The sequence below is a fragment of the Pelobates fuscus genome, chromosome 13, assembly GCF_036172605.1.
Source record: "Pelobates fuscus isolate aPelFus1 chromosome 13, aPelFus1.pri, whole genome shotgun sequence".
Taxonomy (NCBI): domain Eukaryota; kingdom Metazoa; phylum Chordata; class Amphibia; order Anura; family Pelobatidae; genus Pelobates; species Pelobates fuscus.
Window position 1 is genome coordinate 58341106 of NC_086329.1, and position 15313 is coordinate 58356418.

A 15313-nucleotide genomic window follows, 5' to 3' on the forward strand; every position below is an offset into this window, starting at 1 on the left:
AGCTTATGGCAGGTGAGGTTCCTAGTTGTTCTCCCATACAAGTACTAACCAGGCCCGAGTCTGGATGGCTTCTGAGATATGACGATATCAGGCATTTTCAGACTGGTATGGCCATAGGCAAAATTAATCGAATGCAATTTCACTGATGTTGGTAGAATATCAAACACTGGTTGCGACAAAAGACAAGACGCTTCTGGATAGGGAAAAAAGTGATCTGATTATGACATCATAATGCAAAAAAAAAATAAACAAAACCTTATGGCACCTGAGGTTCCCAGTTGGTCTCCCATACAAGTACTAACCAGGCCCGAGTCTGGATGGCTTCTGAAATCTAACGAGATCAGGCATTTTCAGACTGGTATGGCCATAGTCATAACTAATTGAATGCAATTTCACTGATGTTGGTAGAATATCAAACACTGGTTGCGACAAAAGACAAGACGCTTCTGGATAGGGAAAAAAGTGATCTGATTATGACATCATAATGCAAAAAAGAAATAAAGAAAAGCTTATGGCACCTGAGGTTCCTAGTTGGTCTCCCATACAAGTACGAACCAGTCCCGAGTCTGGATGGCTTCTGAGATCTGACGAGATCAGGCATTTTCAGACTGGTATGGCCATAGGCAAAATTAATTGAATGCAATTTAGATGATGTTGGTAGAATATCAAACACTGGTTGTGACAAAAGACAAGACGCTTCTGGATAGGAAAAAAAGTGATCTGATTATGACATCATAATGCAAAAAAGAAATAAACAAAACCTTATGGCACCTGAGGTTCCTAGTTGGTCTCCCATACAAGTACTAACCAGTCCTGAGTCTGGATGGCTTCTGAGATCTGACGAGATCAGGCATTTTCAGACTGGTATGGCCATAGGCAAAATTGATTGAATGCAATTTCACTGATGTTGGTAGAATATCAAACACTGGTTGCGACAAAAGACAAGACACTTCTGGATAGGGAAAAAATGATCTGATTATGACATCATAATGCAAAAAAGAAATAAACAAAAGCTTATGGCAGGTGAGGTCCCTAGTTGGTCTCCCATACAAGTCCTAACCAGGCCCGAGTCTGAATAGCTTCTGAGATCTGACGAGATCAGGCATTTTCAGACTGGTATGGCCATAGGCAAAATTAATCGAATGCAATTTCACTGATGTTGGTAAAATATCAAACACTGGTTGCGACAAAAGACAAGACGCTTCTGGATAGGGAAAACGTGATCTGATTATGACATCATAATGCAAAAAAGAAATAAACAAAAGCTTATGGCACCTGAGGTTCCTAGTTGGTCTCCCATACAAGTACTAACCAGGCCCAAGTCTGGATGGTTACTGAGATCTGACGAGATCAGGTATTTTCAGACTGGTATGACCATAGGCAAAATTAATTGAATGCAAATTCACTGATGTTGGTAGAATATCAAACACTGGTTGCGACAAATGACAAGAAGCTTCTGGATAGGAAAAAAGTGATCTGATTATGACATCATAATGCAAAAAAGAAATAAAGAAAAGCTTATGGCACCTGAGGTTCCTAGTTGGTCTCCCATACAAGTACTAACCAGGCCCAAGTCTGCATGGATTCTGAGATCTGACGAGGTCAGGCATTTTCAGACTGGTATGGCCATAGGCAAAATTAATTGAATGCAATTTCACTGATGTTGGTAGAATATCAAACACTGATATCGACAAAAGACAAGACACTTCTGGATAGGGAAAAAAGTGATCTGATTATGACATCATAATGCAAAAAATAAATAAACAAAACCTTATGGCACCTGAGGTTCCTAGTTGGTCTCCCATACAAGTACTAACCAGTCCCGAGTCTGGATGGCTTCTGAGATCTGACGAGATCAGGCATATTCAAACTGGTATGGCCATAGCCAAATTAAATGAATGCAATTTCACTGATGTTGGTAGAATATCAAACACTGGTTGCGACAAAAGACAAGACGCTTCTGGATAGGGAAAAAAGTGATCTGATTATGACATCATAATGCAAAAAAGAAATAAACAAAACCTTACGGCACCTGAGGTTCCTAGTTGGTCTCCCATACAAGTACTAACCATGCCTGAGTCTGGATGGCTTCTGATATCTGACGAGATCAAGCATTTTCAGACTGGTATGGCCATAGGCAAAATTATTAGAATGCAATTTCACTGATGTTGGTAGAATATCAAACACTGATATCGACAAAAGACAAGACGCTTCTGGATAGGGAAAAAAGTGATCTGATTATGACATCATAATGCAAAAAAGAAATAAACAAAAGAGTATTGCATCTGAGCTTCCTAGTTGGTCTCCCATACAAGTACTAACCAGTCCCGAGTCTGGATGGCTTCTGAGATCTGACGAGATCAGGCATTTTCAGACTGGTATGGCCATAGGCAAAATTAATTGAATGCAATTTCACTGATGTTGGTAGAATATCAAACACTGGTTGCGACAAAAGACAAGACGCTTCTGGATAGGGAAAAAAGTGATCTGATTATGACATCATAATGCAAAAAAGAAATAAAGAAAAGCTTATGGCACCTGAGGTTCCTAGTTGGTCTCCCATACAAGTACTAACCAGGCCCAAGTCTGCATGGCTTCTGAGATCTGACGAGATCAGGCATTTTCAGACTGGTATGGCCATAGGCAAAATTAATTGAATGCAATTTCACTGATGTTAGTAGAATATCAAACACTGGTTGCGACAAAAGACAAGACGCTTGTGGATAGGGAAAAAAGTGATCTGATTATGACATCATAATGCAAAAAAGAAATAAAGAAAAGCTTACGGCACCTGAGGTTCCTAGTTGGTCTCCCATACAAGTACTAACCAGTGCCGAGTCTGGATGGCTTCTGAGATCTGACGAGATCAAGCATTTTCAGACTGGTATGGCCATAGGAAAAATTAATTGAATGCAATTTCACTGATGTTGGTAGAATATCAAACACTGATATCGACAAAAGACAAGACGCTTCTGGATAGGGAAAAAAGTGATCTGATTATGACATCATAATGCAAAAAAGAAATAAACAAAAGAGTATTGCATCTGAGGTTCCTAGTTGGTCTCCCATACAAGTACTAACCAGTCCCGAGTCTGGATGGCTTCTGAGATCTGACGAGATCAAGCATTTTCAGACTGGGATGGCCATAGGCAAAATTAATTGAATGCAATTTCACTGATGTTGGTAGAATATCAAACACTGGTTGCGACAAAAGACAAGACGCTTCTGGATAGGGAAAAAAGTGATCTGATTATGACATCATAATGCAAAAAAGAAATAAACAAAACCTTATGGCACCTGAGGTTCCTAGTTGGTCTCCCATACAAGTACTAACCAGTCCCGAGTCTGGATAGCTTCAGAGATCTGAGCACTAACCAGTCCTGAGTCTGGATAGCTTCAGAGATCTGATGCGGTCAGGCATTTTCAGACTGGTATGGCCATAGGCAAAATTAAATGAATGCAATTTCACTGATGTTGGTAGAATATCAAACACTGGTTGCGACAAAAGACAAGACGCTTCTGGATAGGGAAAAAAGTGATCTGATTATGACATCATAATGCAAAAAAGAATTAAAGAAAAGCTTATGGCACCTGAGGTTCCTAGTTGGTCTCCCATACAAGTACTAACCAGTCCCGAGTCGGGATGGCTTCTGAGATCTAGCATTTTCAGACTGGTATGGCATTGGCAAACTTAATTGAATGCAATTTCACTGATGTTGGTAGAATATCAAACACTGATATCGACAAAAGACAAGACGCTTCTGGATAGGGAAAAAAGTGATCTGATTATGACATCATAATGCAAAAAAGAAATAAAGAAAAGCTTTTGGCACCTGAGGTTCCTAGTTGGTCTCTCATACAAGTACTAACCAGTCCCGAGTCTGGATGGCTTCTGAGATCTGACGAGATCAGGCATTTTCAGACTGGTATGGCCATAGGCAAAATTAATTGAATGCAATTTCACTGATGTTGGTAGAATATCAAACACTGGTTGTGACAAAAGACAAGACGCTTCTGGATAGGGAAAAAAGTGATCTGATTATGACATCATAATGCAAAAAAGAAATAAACAAAACCTTATGGCACCTGAGGTTCCTAGATGGTCTCCCATACAAGTACTAACCAGTCCCGAGTCTGGATGGTTTCTGAGATCTGACGAGATCAGGCATTTTCAGACTGGTATGGCCATAGGCAAACTTAATTGAATGCAATTTCACTGATGTTGGTAGAATATCAAACACTGGTTGCGACAAAAGACAAGACACTTCTGGATAGGGAAAAAAGCGATCTGATTATGACATCATAATGCAAAAAAGAAATAAACAAAAGCTTATGGCACCTGAGGTTCCTAGTTGATCTACCACACAAGTGCTAACCAGGCCCGACTCTGAATGGCTTCTGAGATCTGACGAGATCAGGCATTTTCAGACTGGTATGGCCATAGACAAAATTAATTGAATGCAATTTCACTGATGTTGGTAGAATATCAAACACTGGTTGCGACAAACGACAAGACACTTCTGGATAGGAAAAAAGTGATCTGATTATGACATCATAATGCAAAAAAGAAAAAAACAAAAGCTTATGACACCTGAGGTTCCTAGTTGGTCTCCCATACAAGTACTAACCATGCCTGAGTCTGGATGGCTTCTGATATCTGACGAGATCAAGCATTTTCAGACTGGTATGGCCATAGGCAAAATTATTTGAATGCAATTTCACTGATGTTGGTAGAATATCAAACACTGATATCGACAAAAGACAAGACGCTTCTGGATAGGGAAAAAAGTGATCTGATTATGACATCATAATGCAAAAATGAAATAAACAAAAGAGTATTGCATCTGAGCTTCCTAGTTGGTCTCCCATACAAGTACTAACCAGTCCCGAGTCTGGATGGCTTCTGAGATCTGACGAGATCAGGCATTTTCAGACTGGTATGGCCATAGGCAAAATTAATTGAATGCAATTTCACTGATGTTGGTAGAATATCAAACACTGGTTGCGACAAAAGACAAGACGCTTCTGGATAGGGAAAAAAGTGATCTGATTATGACATCATAATGCAAAAAAGAAATAAACAAAACCTTATGGCACCTGAGGTTCCAAGTTGGTCTCCCATACAAGTACTAACCAGTCCCGAGTCTGGATAGCTTCAGAGATCTGAGCACTAACTAGTCCCGAGTCTGGATAGCTTCAGAGATCTGATGCGATCAGGCATTTTGAGACTGGTATGGCCATAGGCAAAATTAAATGAATGCAATTTCACTGATGTTGGTAGAATATCAAACACTGGTTGCGACAAAAGACAAGACGCTTCTGGATAGGGAAAAAAGTGATCTGATTATGACATCATAATGCAAAAAAGAAATAAAGAAAAGCTTATGGCATCTGAGGTTCCTAGTTGGTCTCCCATACAAGTACTAACCAGTCCCGAGTCTGGATGGCTTCTGAGATCTGACGAGATCAGGCATTTTCAGACTGGTATGGCCATAAACAAAATTAATTGATTGCAATTTCACTGATGTTGGTAGAATATCAAACACTGGTTGCGACAAAAGACAAGACGCTTCTGGATAGGGAAAAAAGTGATCTGATTATGACATCATAATGCAAAAAATAAATAAACAAAAGCTTATGGCACCTGAGGTTCCTAGTTGGTCTCCCATACAAGTACTAACCAGGCCCGAGTCTGGATGGCTTCTGAGATCTGACGAGATCAGGCATTTTCAGACTGGTATGGCCATAGGCAAAATTAATTGAATGCAATTTCACTGATGTTGGTAGAATATCAAACACTGATATCGACAAAAGACAAGACGCTTCTGGATAGGGAAAAAAGTGATCTGATTATGACATCATAATGCAAAAAAGAAATAAACAAAAGAGTATTGCATCTGAGGTTCCTAGTTGGTCTCCCATACAAGTACTAACAAGTCCCGAGTCTGGATGGCGTCTGAGATCTGACGAGATCAGGCATTTTCAGACTGGTATGGCCATAGGCAAAATTAATTGAATGCAATTTCACTGATGTTGGTAGAATATCAAACACTGGTTGCGACAAAAGACAAGACGCTTCTGGATAGGGAAAAAAGTGATCTGATTATGACATCATAATGCAAAAAAGAAATAAACAAAACCTTATGGCACCTGAGGTTCCTAGTTGGTCTCCCATACAAGTACTAACCAGTCCCGAGTCTGGATAGCTTCAGAGATCTGAGCACTAACCAGTCCCGAGTCTGGATAGCTTCAAAGATCTGATGCGGTCAGGCATTTTCAGACTGGTATGGCCATAGGCAAAATTAAATGAATGCAATTTCACTGATGTTGGTAGAATATCAAACACTGGTTGCGACAAAAGACAAGACGCTTCTGGATAGGGAAAAAAGTGATCTGATTATGACATCATAATGCAAAAAAGAAATAAAGAAAAGCTTATGGCACCTGAGGTTCCTAGTTGGTCTCCCATACAAGTACTAACCAGTCCCGAGTCTGGATGGCTTCTGAGATTTGACGAGATCAGGCATTTTCAGACTGGTATGGCCATATGCAAACTTAACTGAATGCAATTTCACTGATGTTGGTAGAATATCAAACACTGATATCGACAAAAGACAAGACGCTTCTGGATAGGGAAAAAAGTGATCTGATTATGACATCATTATGCAAAAAAGAAATAAAGAAAAGCTTATGGCACCTGAGGTTCCTAGTCGGTCTCTCATACAAGTACTAACCAGTCCCGAGTCTGGATGGCTTCTGAGATCTGACGAGATCAGGCATTTTCAGACTGGTATGGCCATAGGCAAATTTAATTGAATGCAATTTCACTGATGTTGGTAGAATATCAAACACTGGTTGTGACAAAAGACAAGACGCTTCTGGATAGGGAAAAAAGTGATCTGATTATGACATCATAATGCAAAAAAGAAATAAACAAAAGAGTATTGCACCTGAGGTTCCTAGTTGGTCTCCCATACAAGTACTAACCAGTCCCGAGTCTGGATGGCTTCTGAGATCTGACGAGATCAGGCATTTGCAGACTGGTATGGCCATAGACGAAATTAATTGAATGCAATTTCACTGATGTTGGTAGAATATCAAACACTGGTTGTGACAAAAGACAAGACGCTTCTGGATAGGGAAAAAAGTGATCTGATTATGACATCATAATGCAAAAAAGAAATAAACAAAACCTTATGGCACCTGAGGTTCCTAGTTGGTCTCCCATACAAGTACTAACCAGTCCCGAGTCTGGATGGCCTCTGAGATCTGACGAGATCAGGCATTTTCAGACTGGTATGGCCATAGCCAAATTAAATGAATGCAATTTCACTGATGTTGGTAGAATATCAAACACTGGTTGCGACAAAAGACAAGACGCTTCTGGATAGGGAAAAAAGTGATCTGATTATGACATCATAATGCAAAAAAGAAATAAAGAAAAGCTTATGGCACCTGAGGTTCCTAGTTGGTCTCCCATACAAGTACTATCCAGGCCCAAGTCTGCATGGCTTCTGAGATCTGACGAGATCAGGCATTTTCAGACTAGTATGGCCATAGGAAAAATTAATTGAATGCAATTTCACTGATGTTGGTAGAATATCAAACACTGGTTGCGACAAATGACAAGAAGCTTCTGGATAGGGAAAAAGTGATCTGATTATGACATCATAATGCAAAAAAGAAATAAAGAAAAGCTTATGGCACCTGAGGTTCCTAGTTGGTCTCCTATACAAGTACTAACCAGTCCCGAGTCTGGATGGCTTCTGAGATCTGGCATTTTCAGACTGGTATGGCCACAGACAAAATTAAATGAATGCAATTTCACTGATGTTGGTAGAATATCAAACACTGGTTGCGACAAAAGACAAGACGCTTCTGGATAGGGAAAAAAGTGATCTGATTATGACATCATAATGCAAAAAAGAAATAAAGAAAAGCTTATGGCACCTGAGGTTCCTAGTTGGTCTCCCATACAAGTACTAACCATGCCCGAGTCTGGATGGCTTCTGAGATTTGACGAGATCAGGCATTTTCAGACTGGTATGGCCACAGACAAAATTAATTGAATGCAATTTCACTGATGTTGGTAGAATATCAAACACTGGTTGCGACAAACGACAAGACGCTTCTGGATAGGGAAAAAAGGGATCTGATAATGACATCATAATGCAAAAAAGAAATAAAGAAAAGCTTATGGCACCTGAGGTTCTTAGTTGGTCTCCCATACAATTACTAACCAGGCCCGAGACTGGATGGCTTCTGAGATCTGACGAGATCAGGCATTTTCAGACTGGTATGGCCATAGGCAAAATAAATTGAATGCAATTTCACTGATGTTGGTAGAATATCAAACACTGATATCGACAAAAGACAAGACACTTCTGGATAGGGAAAAAAGTGATCTGATTATGACATCATAATGCAAAAAATAAATAAACAAAACCTTATGGCACCTGAGGTTCCTAGTTGGTCTCCCATACCAGTACTAACCAGTCCCGAGTCTGGATGGCTTCTGAGATCTGACGAGATCAGGCATATTCAAACTGGTATGGCCATAGCCAAATTAAATGAATGCAATTTCACTGATGTTGGTAGAATATCAAACACTGGTTGCGACAAAAGACAAGACGCTTCTGGATAGGGAAAAAAGCGATCTGATTATGACATCATAATGCAAAAAAGAAATAAAGAAAAGCTTATGGCACCTGAGGTCCCTAGTTGGTCTCCCATACAAGTACTAACCAGTCCCGAATCTGGATGGCTTCTGAGATCTGGCATTTTCAGACTGGTATGGCCATAGCCAAAATTAATTGAATGCAATTTCACTGATGTTGGTAGAATATCAAACACTGGTTGCGACAAAAGACAAGACGCTTCTGGATAGGGAAAAAAGTGATCTGATTATGACATCATAATGCAAAAAATAAATAAACAAAAGCTTATGGCACCTGAGGTTCCTAGTTGGTCTCCCATACAAGTACTAACCAGTCCCGAGTCTGGATAGCTTCAGAGATCTGAGCACTAACCAGTCCCGAGTCTGGATAGCTTCAGAGATCTGATGCAGTCAGGCATTTTCAGACTGGTATGGCCATAGGCAAAATTAATTGAATGCAATTTCACTGATGTTGGTAGAATATCAAACACTGATATCGACAAAAGACAAGACGCTTCTGGATAGGGAAAAAGTGATCTGATTATGACATCATAATGCAAAAAAGAAATAAACAAAAGAGTATTGCATCTGAGGTTCCTAGTTGGTCTCCCATACAAGTACTAACCAGTCCCGAGTCTGGATGGCTTCTGAGATCTGACGAGATCAGGCATTTTCAGACTGGTATGGCCATAGGCAAAATTAATTGTATGCAATTTCACTGATGTTGGTAGAATATCAAACACTGGTTGCGACAAAAGACAAGACGCTTCTGGATAGGGAAAAAAAGTGATCTGATTATGACATCATAATGCAAAAAAGAAATAAACAAAACCTTATGGCACCTGAGGTTCCTAGTTGGTCTCCCATACAAGTACTAACCAGTCCCGAGTCTGGATAGCTTCAGAGATCTGAGCACTAACCAGTCCCGAGTCTGGATAGCTTCAGAGATCTGATGCAGTCAGGCATTTTCAGACTGGTATGGCCATAGGCAAAATTAATTGAATGCAATTTCACTGATGTTGGTAGAATATCAAACACTGGTTGCGACAAAAGACAAGACACTTCTGGATAGGGAAAAAATGATCTGATTATGACATCATAATGCAAAAAAGAAATAAACAAAAGCTTATGGCAGGTGAGGTTCCTAGTTGGTCTCCCATACAAGTACTAACCAGGCCCGAGTCTGGATGGCTTCTGAGATCTGACGAGATCAGGCATTTTCAGACTGGTATGGCCATAGGCAAAATCAATCGAATGCAATTTCACTGATGTTGGTAAAATATCAAACACTGGTTGCGACAAAAGACAAGAAGCTTCTGGATAGGGAAAAAAGTGATCTGATTATGACATCATAATGCAAAAAAGAAATAAACAAAAGCTTATGGCACCTGAGGTTCCCAGTTGGTCTCCCATACAAGTGCTAACCATGCCCGAGTCTGGATGGATTCTGAGATTTGACGAGATCAGGCATTTTCAGACTGGTATGGCCACAGACAAAATTAATTGAATGCAATTTCACTGATGTTGGTAGAATATCAAACACTGGTTGCGACAAACGACAAGACGCTTCTGGATAGGGAAAAAAGGGATCTGATAATGACATCATAATGCAAAAAAGAAATAAAGAAAAACTTATAGCACCTGAGGTTCTTAGTTGGTCTCCCATACAAGTACTAACCAGGCCCGAGACTGGATGGCTTCTGAGATCTGACGAGATCAGGCATTTTCAGACTGGTATGGCCATAGGCAAAATAAATTGAATGCAATTTCACTGATGTTGGTAGAATATCAAACACTGATATCGACAAAAGACAAGACACTTCTGGATAGGGAAAAAAGTGATCTGATTATGACATCATAATGCAAAAAATAAATAAACAAAACCTTATGGCACCTGAGGTTCCTAGTTGGTCTCCCATACCAGTACTAACCAGTCCCGAGTCTGGATGACTTCTGAGATCTGACGAGATCAGGCATATTCAAACTGGTATGGCCATAGCCAAATTAAATGAATGCAATTTCACTGATGTTGGTAGAATATCAAACACTGGTTGCGACAAAAGACAAGACGCTTCTGGATAGGGAAAAAAGCGATTTGATTATGACATCATAATGCAAAAAAGAAATAAAGAAAAGCTTAAGGCACCTGAGGTCCCTAGTTGGTCTCCCATACAAGTACTAACCAGTCCCGAGTCTGGATAGCTTCAGAGATCTGAGCACTAACCAGTCCCGAGTCTGGATAGCTTCAGAGATCTGATGCGGTCAGGCATTTTCAGACTGGTATGGCCATAGGCAAAATTAATTGAATGCAATTTCACTGATGTTGGTAGAATATCAAACACTGGTTGCGACAAAAGACAAGACACTTCTGGATAGGGAAAAAATGATCTGATTATGACATCATAATGCAAAAAAGAAATAAACAAAAGCTTATGGCAGGTGAGGTTCCTAGTTGGTCTCCCATACAAGTACTAACCAGGCCCGAGTCTGGATGGCTTCTGAGATCTGACGAGATCAGGCATTTTCAGACTGGTATGGCCATAGGCAACATCAATCGAATGCAATTTCACTGATGTTGGTAAAATATCAAACACTGGTTGCGACAAAAGACAAGAAGCTTCTGGATAGGGAAAAAAGTGATCTGATTATGACATCATAATGCAAAAAAGAAATAAACAAAAGCTTATGGCACATGAGGTTCCTAGTTGGTCTCCCATACAAGTACTAACCAGTCCCGAGTCTGGATGGCTCTGAGATCTGATGATATCAGGCATTTTCAGACTGGTATGGCCATAGGCAAAATTAATTGAATGCAATTTCACTGATGTTGGTAGAATATCAAACACTGGTTGCGACAAAAGACAAGACGCTTCTGGATAGGGAAAAAAGTGATCTGATTATGACATCATAATGCAAAAAAAAAATAAACAAAAGCTTATGGCACCTGAGGTTCCCAGTTGGTCTCCCATACAAGTGCTAACCAGGCCCGAGTCTGGATGGCTTCTGAAATCTAACGAGATCAGGCATTTTCAGACTGGTATGGCCATAGTCATAACTAATTGAATGCAATTTCACTGATGTTGGTAGAATATCAAACACTGGTTGCGACAAAAGACAAGACGCTTCTGGATAGGGAAAAAAGTGATCTGATTATGACATCATAATGCAAAAAAGAAATAAAGAAAAGCTTATGGCACCTGAGGTTCCTAGTTGGTCTCCCATACAAGTACGAACCAGTCCCGAGTCTGGATGGCTTCTGAGATATGACGAGATCAGGCATTTTCAGACTGGTATGGCCATAGGCAAAATTAATTTAATGCAATTTAGATGATGTTGGTAGAATATCAAACACTGGTTGTGATAAAAGACAAGACGCTTCTGGATAGGGAAAAAAGTGATCTGATTATGACATCATAATGCAAAAAAGAAATAAACAAAACCTTATGGCACCTGAGGTTCCTAGTTGGTCTCCCATACAAGTACTAACCAGTCCCGAGTCTGGATGGCTTCTGAGATCTGACGAGATCAGGCATTTTCAGACTGGTATGGCCATAGGCAAAATTAATTGAATGCAATTTCACTGATGTTGGTAGAATATCAAACACTGGTTGCGACAAAACACAAGACGCTTCTGGATAGGGAAAAAAGTGATCTGATTATGACATCATAATGCAAAAAAGAAATAAACAAAAACTTATGGACCCTGAGGTTCCTAGTTGATCTCCCATACAAGTACTAACCAGACCCGAGTCTGGATGGCTTCTGAGATCTGACGAGATCAAACATTTTCCGACTGGTATGGCCATAGTCATAACTAATTGAATGCAATTTCACTGATGTTGGTAGAATATCAAACACTGGTTGCGACAAAAGACAAGACGCTTCTGGATAGGGAAAAAAGTGATCTGATTATGACATCATAATGCAAAAAAGAAATAAACAAAAGCTTATGGCACCTGAGGTTCCTAGTTGGTCTCCCATACAAGTACTAACCAGGCCCGAGTCTGGATGGTTACTGAGATCTGACGAGATCAGGCATTTTCAGACTGGTATGGCCATAGGCAAAATTAATTGAATGCAAATTCACTGATGTTGGTAGAATATCAAACACTGGTTGCGACAAAAGACAAGAAGCTTCTGGATAGGGAAAAAGTGATCTGATTATGACATCATAATGCAAAAAAGAAATAAAGAAAAGCTTATGGCACCTGAGGTTCCTAGTTGGTCTCCCATACAAGTACTAACCAGGCCCAAGTCTGCATGGCTTCTGAGATCTGACGAAATCAGGCAGTTTCAGACTGGTATGGCCATAGGCAAAATTAATTGAATGCAATTTCACTGATGTTGGTAGAATATCAAACACTGGTTGCGACAACAGACAAGACACTTCTGGATAGTGAAAAAAGTGATCTGATTATGACATCATAATGCAAAAAAGAAATAAAGAAAAGCTTATGGCACCTGAGGTTCCGAGTTGGTCTCCCATACAAGTACTAACCAGTCCCGAGTCTGGATGGCTTTTGAGATCTGACGAGATCAGGCATTTTCAGACTGGTATGGCCATAGGCAAAATTAATTGAATGCAATTTCACTGATGTTGGTAGAATATCAAACACTGGTTGCGACAAAAGACAAGACGCTTCTGGATAGGGAAAAAAGTGATCTGATTATGACATCATAATGCAAAAAAGAAATAAACAAAACCATATGGCACCTGAGGTTCCGAGTTGGTCTCCCATACAAGTACTAACCAGTCCCGAGTCTGGATGGCTTTTGAGATCTGACAAGATCAGGCATTTTCAGACTGGTATGGCCATAGGCAAACTTAATTGAATGCAATTTCACTGATGTTGGTAGAATATCAAACACTGATATCGACAAAAGACAAGACGCTTCTGGATAGGGAAAAAAGTGATCTGATTATAACATCATAATGCAAAAAAGAAATAAACAAAAGAGTATTGTATCTGAGGTTCCTAGTTGGTCTCCCATACCAGTACTAACCAGTCCCGAGTCTGGATGGCTTCTGAGATCTGACGATATCAGGCATTTTCAGACTGGTAAGGCCAAAGGCAAATTTCATTGAATGCAATTTCACTGATGTTGGTAGAATATCAAACACTGGTTGCGACAAAAGACAAGACGCTTCTGGATAGGGAAAAAAGTGATCTGATTATGACATCATAATGCAAAAAAAAAATAAACAAAAGCTTATGGCACCTGAGGTTCCCAGTTGGTCTCCCATACAAGTACTAACCAAGCCTGAGTCTGGATGGCTTCTGAAATCTAACGAGATCAGGCATTTTCAGACTGGTATGGCCATAGTCATAACTAATTGAATGCAATTTCACAGATGTTGGTAGAATATCAAACACTGGTTGCGACAAAAGACAAGACGCTTCTGGATAGGGAAAAAAGTGATCTGATTATGACATCATAATGCAAAAAAGAAATAAAGAAAAGCTTATGGCACCTGAAGTTCCTAGTTGGTCTCCCATACAAGTACTAACCAGTCCCGAGTCTGAATGGCTTCTGAGATCTGACGAGATCAGGCATTTTCAGACTGGTATGGCCATAGGCAAAATTAATAGAATGCAATTTCACTGATGTTGGTTGAATATCAAACACTGGTTGTGACAAAAGACAAGACGCTTCTGGATAGGGAAAAAAGTGATCTGATTGTGACATCATAATGCAAAAAAGAAATAAACAAAAACTTATGACACCTGAGGTTCCTAGTTGGTCTCCCATACAAGTACTAACCAGTCCCGAGTCTGGATGGCTTCTGAGATCTGACGAGATCAGGCATTTTCAGACTGGAATGGCCATAGGCAAAATTAAATGAATGCAATTTCACTGATGTTGGTAGAATATCAAACACTGGTTGCGACAAAAGACAAGACGCTTCTGGATAGGGAAAAAAGTGATCTGATTATGACATCATAATGCAAAAAAGAAATAAAGAAAAGCTTATGGCACCTGAGGTTCCTAGTTGGTCTCCCATACAAGTACTAACCAGTCCTGAGTATGGATGGCTTCTGAGATCTGACGAGATCAGGCATTTTCAGACTGGTATGGCCATGGGCAAAATTAATTGAATGCAATTTCACTGATGTTGGTAGAATATCAAACACTGGTTGCGACAACAGACAAGACGCTTCTGGATAGGGAAAAAAGTGATCTGATTATGACATCATAATGCAAAAAAGAAATAAACAAAAGCTTATGGCACCTGAGGTTCCTAGTTGGTCTCCCATACAAGTACTAACCAGGCCCGAGTCTGGATGGTTACTGAGATCTGACGAGATCAGGCATTTTCTGACTGGTATGGCCATAGGCAAAATTAATTGAATGCAAATTCACTGATGTTGGTAGAATATCAAACACTGGTTGCGACAAAAGACAAGAAGCTTCTGGATAGGGAAAAAGTGATCTGATTATGACATCATAATGCAAAAAAGAAATAAAGAAAAGCTTATGGCACCTGAGGTTCCTAGTTGGTCTCCCATACAAGTACTAACCAGGCCCAAGTCTGCATGGCTTCTGAGATCTGACGAGATCAGGTATTTTCAGACTGGTATGGCCATAGGCAAAATTAATTGAATGCAATTTCACTGATGTTGGTAGAATATCAAACACTGGTTGCGACAACAGACA

General features: G+C 39.9%; 37 pseudogenes; all 37 read right to left on the reverse strand.

Moving 5' to 3' along the window:
* Positions 1-253: 253 nt before the first annotated feature.
* On the reverse strand, positions 254-372 carry LOC134584530 (5S ribosomal RNA; annotated as a pseudogene).
* A 134-nt stretch (positions 373-506) lies between these two features.
* Positions 507-625, reverse strand: LOC134584545 (5S ribosomal RNA; annotated as a pseudogene).
* Positions 626-759: 134 nt separating this feature from the next.
* On the reverse strand, positions 760-878 carry LOC134583786 (5S ribosomal RNA; annotated as a pseudogene).
* Positions 879-1263: 385 nt separating this feature from the next.
* Positions 1264-1382, reverse strand: LOC134584503 (5S ribosomal RNA; annotated as a pseudogene).
* A 133-nt stretch (positions 1383-1515) lies between these two features.
* On the reverse strand, positions 1516-1634 carry LOC134583929 (5S ribosomal RNA; annotated as a pseudogene).
* Positions 1635-1768: 134 nt separating this feature from the next.
* LOC134583886 (5S ribosomal RNA) lies at positions 1769-1887 on the reverse strand (annotated as a pseudogene).
* A 386-nt stretch (positions 1888-2273) lies between these two features.
* On the reverse strand, positions 2274-2392 carry LOC134583713 (5S ribosomal RNA; annotated as a pseudogene).
* A 134-nt stretch (positions 2393-2526) lies between these two features.
* LOC134583638 (5S ribosomal RNA) lies at positions 2527-2645 on the reverse strand (annotated as a pseudogene).
* A 134-nt stretch (positions 2646-2779) lies between these two features.
* LOC134583825 (5S ribosomal RNA) lies at positions 2780-2898 on the reverse strand (annotated as a pseudogene).
* A 923-nt stretch (positions 2899-3821) lies between these two features.
* LOC134583853 (5S ribosomal RNA) lies at positions 3822-3940 on the reverse strand (annotated as a pseudogene).
* Positions 3941-4074: 134 nt separating this feature from the next.
* Positions 4075-4193, reverse strand: LOC134584482 (5S ribosomal RNA; annotated as a pseudogene).
* A 639-nt stretch (positions 4194-4832) lies between these two features.
* On the reverse strand, positions 4833-4951 carry LOC134583714 (5S ribosomal RNA; annotated as a pseudogene).
* A 428-nt stretch (positions 4952-5379) lies between these two features.
* Positions 5380-5498, reverse strand: LOC134584243 (5S ribosomal RNA; annotated as a pseudogene).
* A 134-nt stretch (positions 5499-5632) lies between these two features.
* On the reverse strand, positions 5633-5751 carry LOC134584588 (5S ribosomal RNA; annotated as a pseudogene).
* Positions 5752-6432: 681 nt separating this feature from the next.
* Positions 6433-6551, reverse strand: LOC134584645 (5S ribosomal RNA; annotated as a pseudogene).
* Positions 6552-6685: 134 nt separating this feature from the next.
* On the reverse strand, positions 6686-6804 carry LOC134583580 (5S ribosomal RNA; annotated as a pseudogene).
* Positions 6805-6938: 134 nt separating this feature from the next.
* Positions 6939-7057, reverse strand: LOC134583868 (5S ribosomal RNA; annotated as a pseudogene).
* Positions 7058-7443: 386 nt separating this feature from the next.
* On the reverse strand, positions 7444-7562 carry LOC134583901 (5S ribosomal RNA; annotated as a pseudogene).
* Positions 7563-7938: 376 nt separating this feature from the next.
* On the reverse strand, positions 7939-8057 carry LOC134583718 (5S ribosomal RNA; annotated as a pseudogene).
* A 134-nt stretch (positions 8058-8191) lies between these two features.
* On the reverse strand, positions 8192-8310 carry LOC134584426 (5S ribosomal RNA; annotated as a pseudogene).
* Positions 8311-8444: 134 nt separating this feature from the next.
* On the reverse strand, positions 8445-8563 carry LOC134583872 (5S ribosomal RNA; annotated as a pseudogene).
* Positions 8564-9232: 669 nt separating this feature from the next.
* On the reverse strand, positions 9233-9351 carry LOC134583773 (5S ribosomal RNA; annotated as a pseudogene).
* Positions 9352-9779: 428 nt separating this feature from the next.
* Positions 9780-9898, reverse strand: LOC134583629 (5S ribosomal RNA; annotated as a pseudogene).
* Positions 9899-10285: 387 nt separating this feature from the next.
* On the reverse strand, positions 10286-10404 carry LOC134584326 (5S ribosomal RNA; annotated as a pseudogene).
* Positions 10405-10538: 134 nt separating this feature from the next.
* On the reverse strand, positions 10539-10657 carry LOC134583794 (5S ribosomal RNA; annotated as a pseudogene).
* Positions 10658-11083: 426 nt separating this feature from the next.
* Positions 11084-11202, reverse strand: LOC134583630 (5S ribosomal RNA; annotated as a pseudogene).
* A 386-nt stretch (positions 11203-11588) lies between these two features.
* On the reverse strand, positions 11589-11707 carry LOC134584661 (5S ribosomal RNA; annotated as a pseudogene).
* Positions 11708-11841: 134 nt separating this feature from the next.
* Positions 11842-11960, reverse strand: LOC134583904 (5S ribosomal RNA; annotated as a pseudogene).
* Positions 11961-12094: 134 nt separating this feature from the next.
* On the reverse strand, positions 12095-12213 carry LOC134584591 (5S ribosomal RNA; annotated as a pseudogene).
* A 387-nt stretch (positions 12214-12600) lies between these two features.
* Positions 12601-12719, reverse strand: LOC134583916 (5S ribosomal RNA; annotated as a pseudogene).
* Positions 12720-12852: 133 nt separating this feature from the next.
* LOC134583595 (5S ribosomal RNA) lies at positions 12853-12971 on the reverse strand (annotated as a pseudogene).
* A 134-nt stretch (positions 12972-13105) lies between these two features.
* LOC134584580 (5S ribosomal RNA) lies at positions 13106-13224 on the reverse strand (annotated as a pseudogene).
* Positions 13225-13864: 640 nt separating this feature from the next.
* On the reverse strand, positions 13865-13983 carry LOC134583602 (5S ribosomal RNA; annotated as a pseudogene).
* A 134-nt stretch (positions 13984-14117) lies between these two features.
* Positions 14118-14236, reverse strand: LOC134584302 (5S ribosomal RNA; annotated as a pseudogene).
* Positions 14237-14370: 134 nt separating this feature from the next.
* LOC134583690 (5S ribosomal RNA) lies at positions 14371-14489 on the reverse strand (annotated as a pseudogene).
* Positions 14490-14876: 387 nt separating this feature from the next.
* Positions 14877-14995, reverse strand: LOC134584299 (5S ribosomal RNA; annotated as a pseudogene).
* A 133-nt stretch (positions 14996-15128) lies between these two features.
* On the reverse strand, positions 15129-15247 carry LOC134584239 (5S ribosomal RNA; annotated as a pseudogene).
* Positions 15248-15313: the final 66 nt, after the last annotated feature.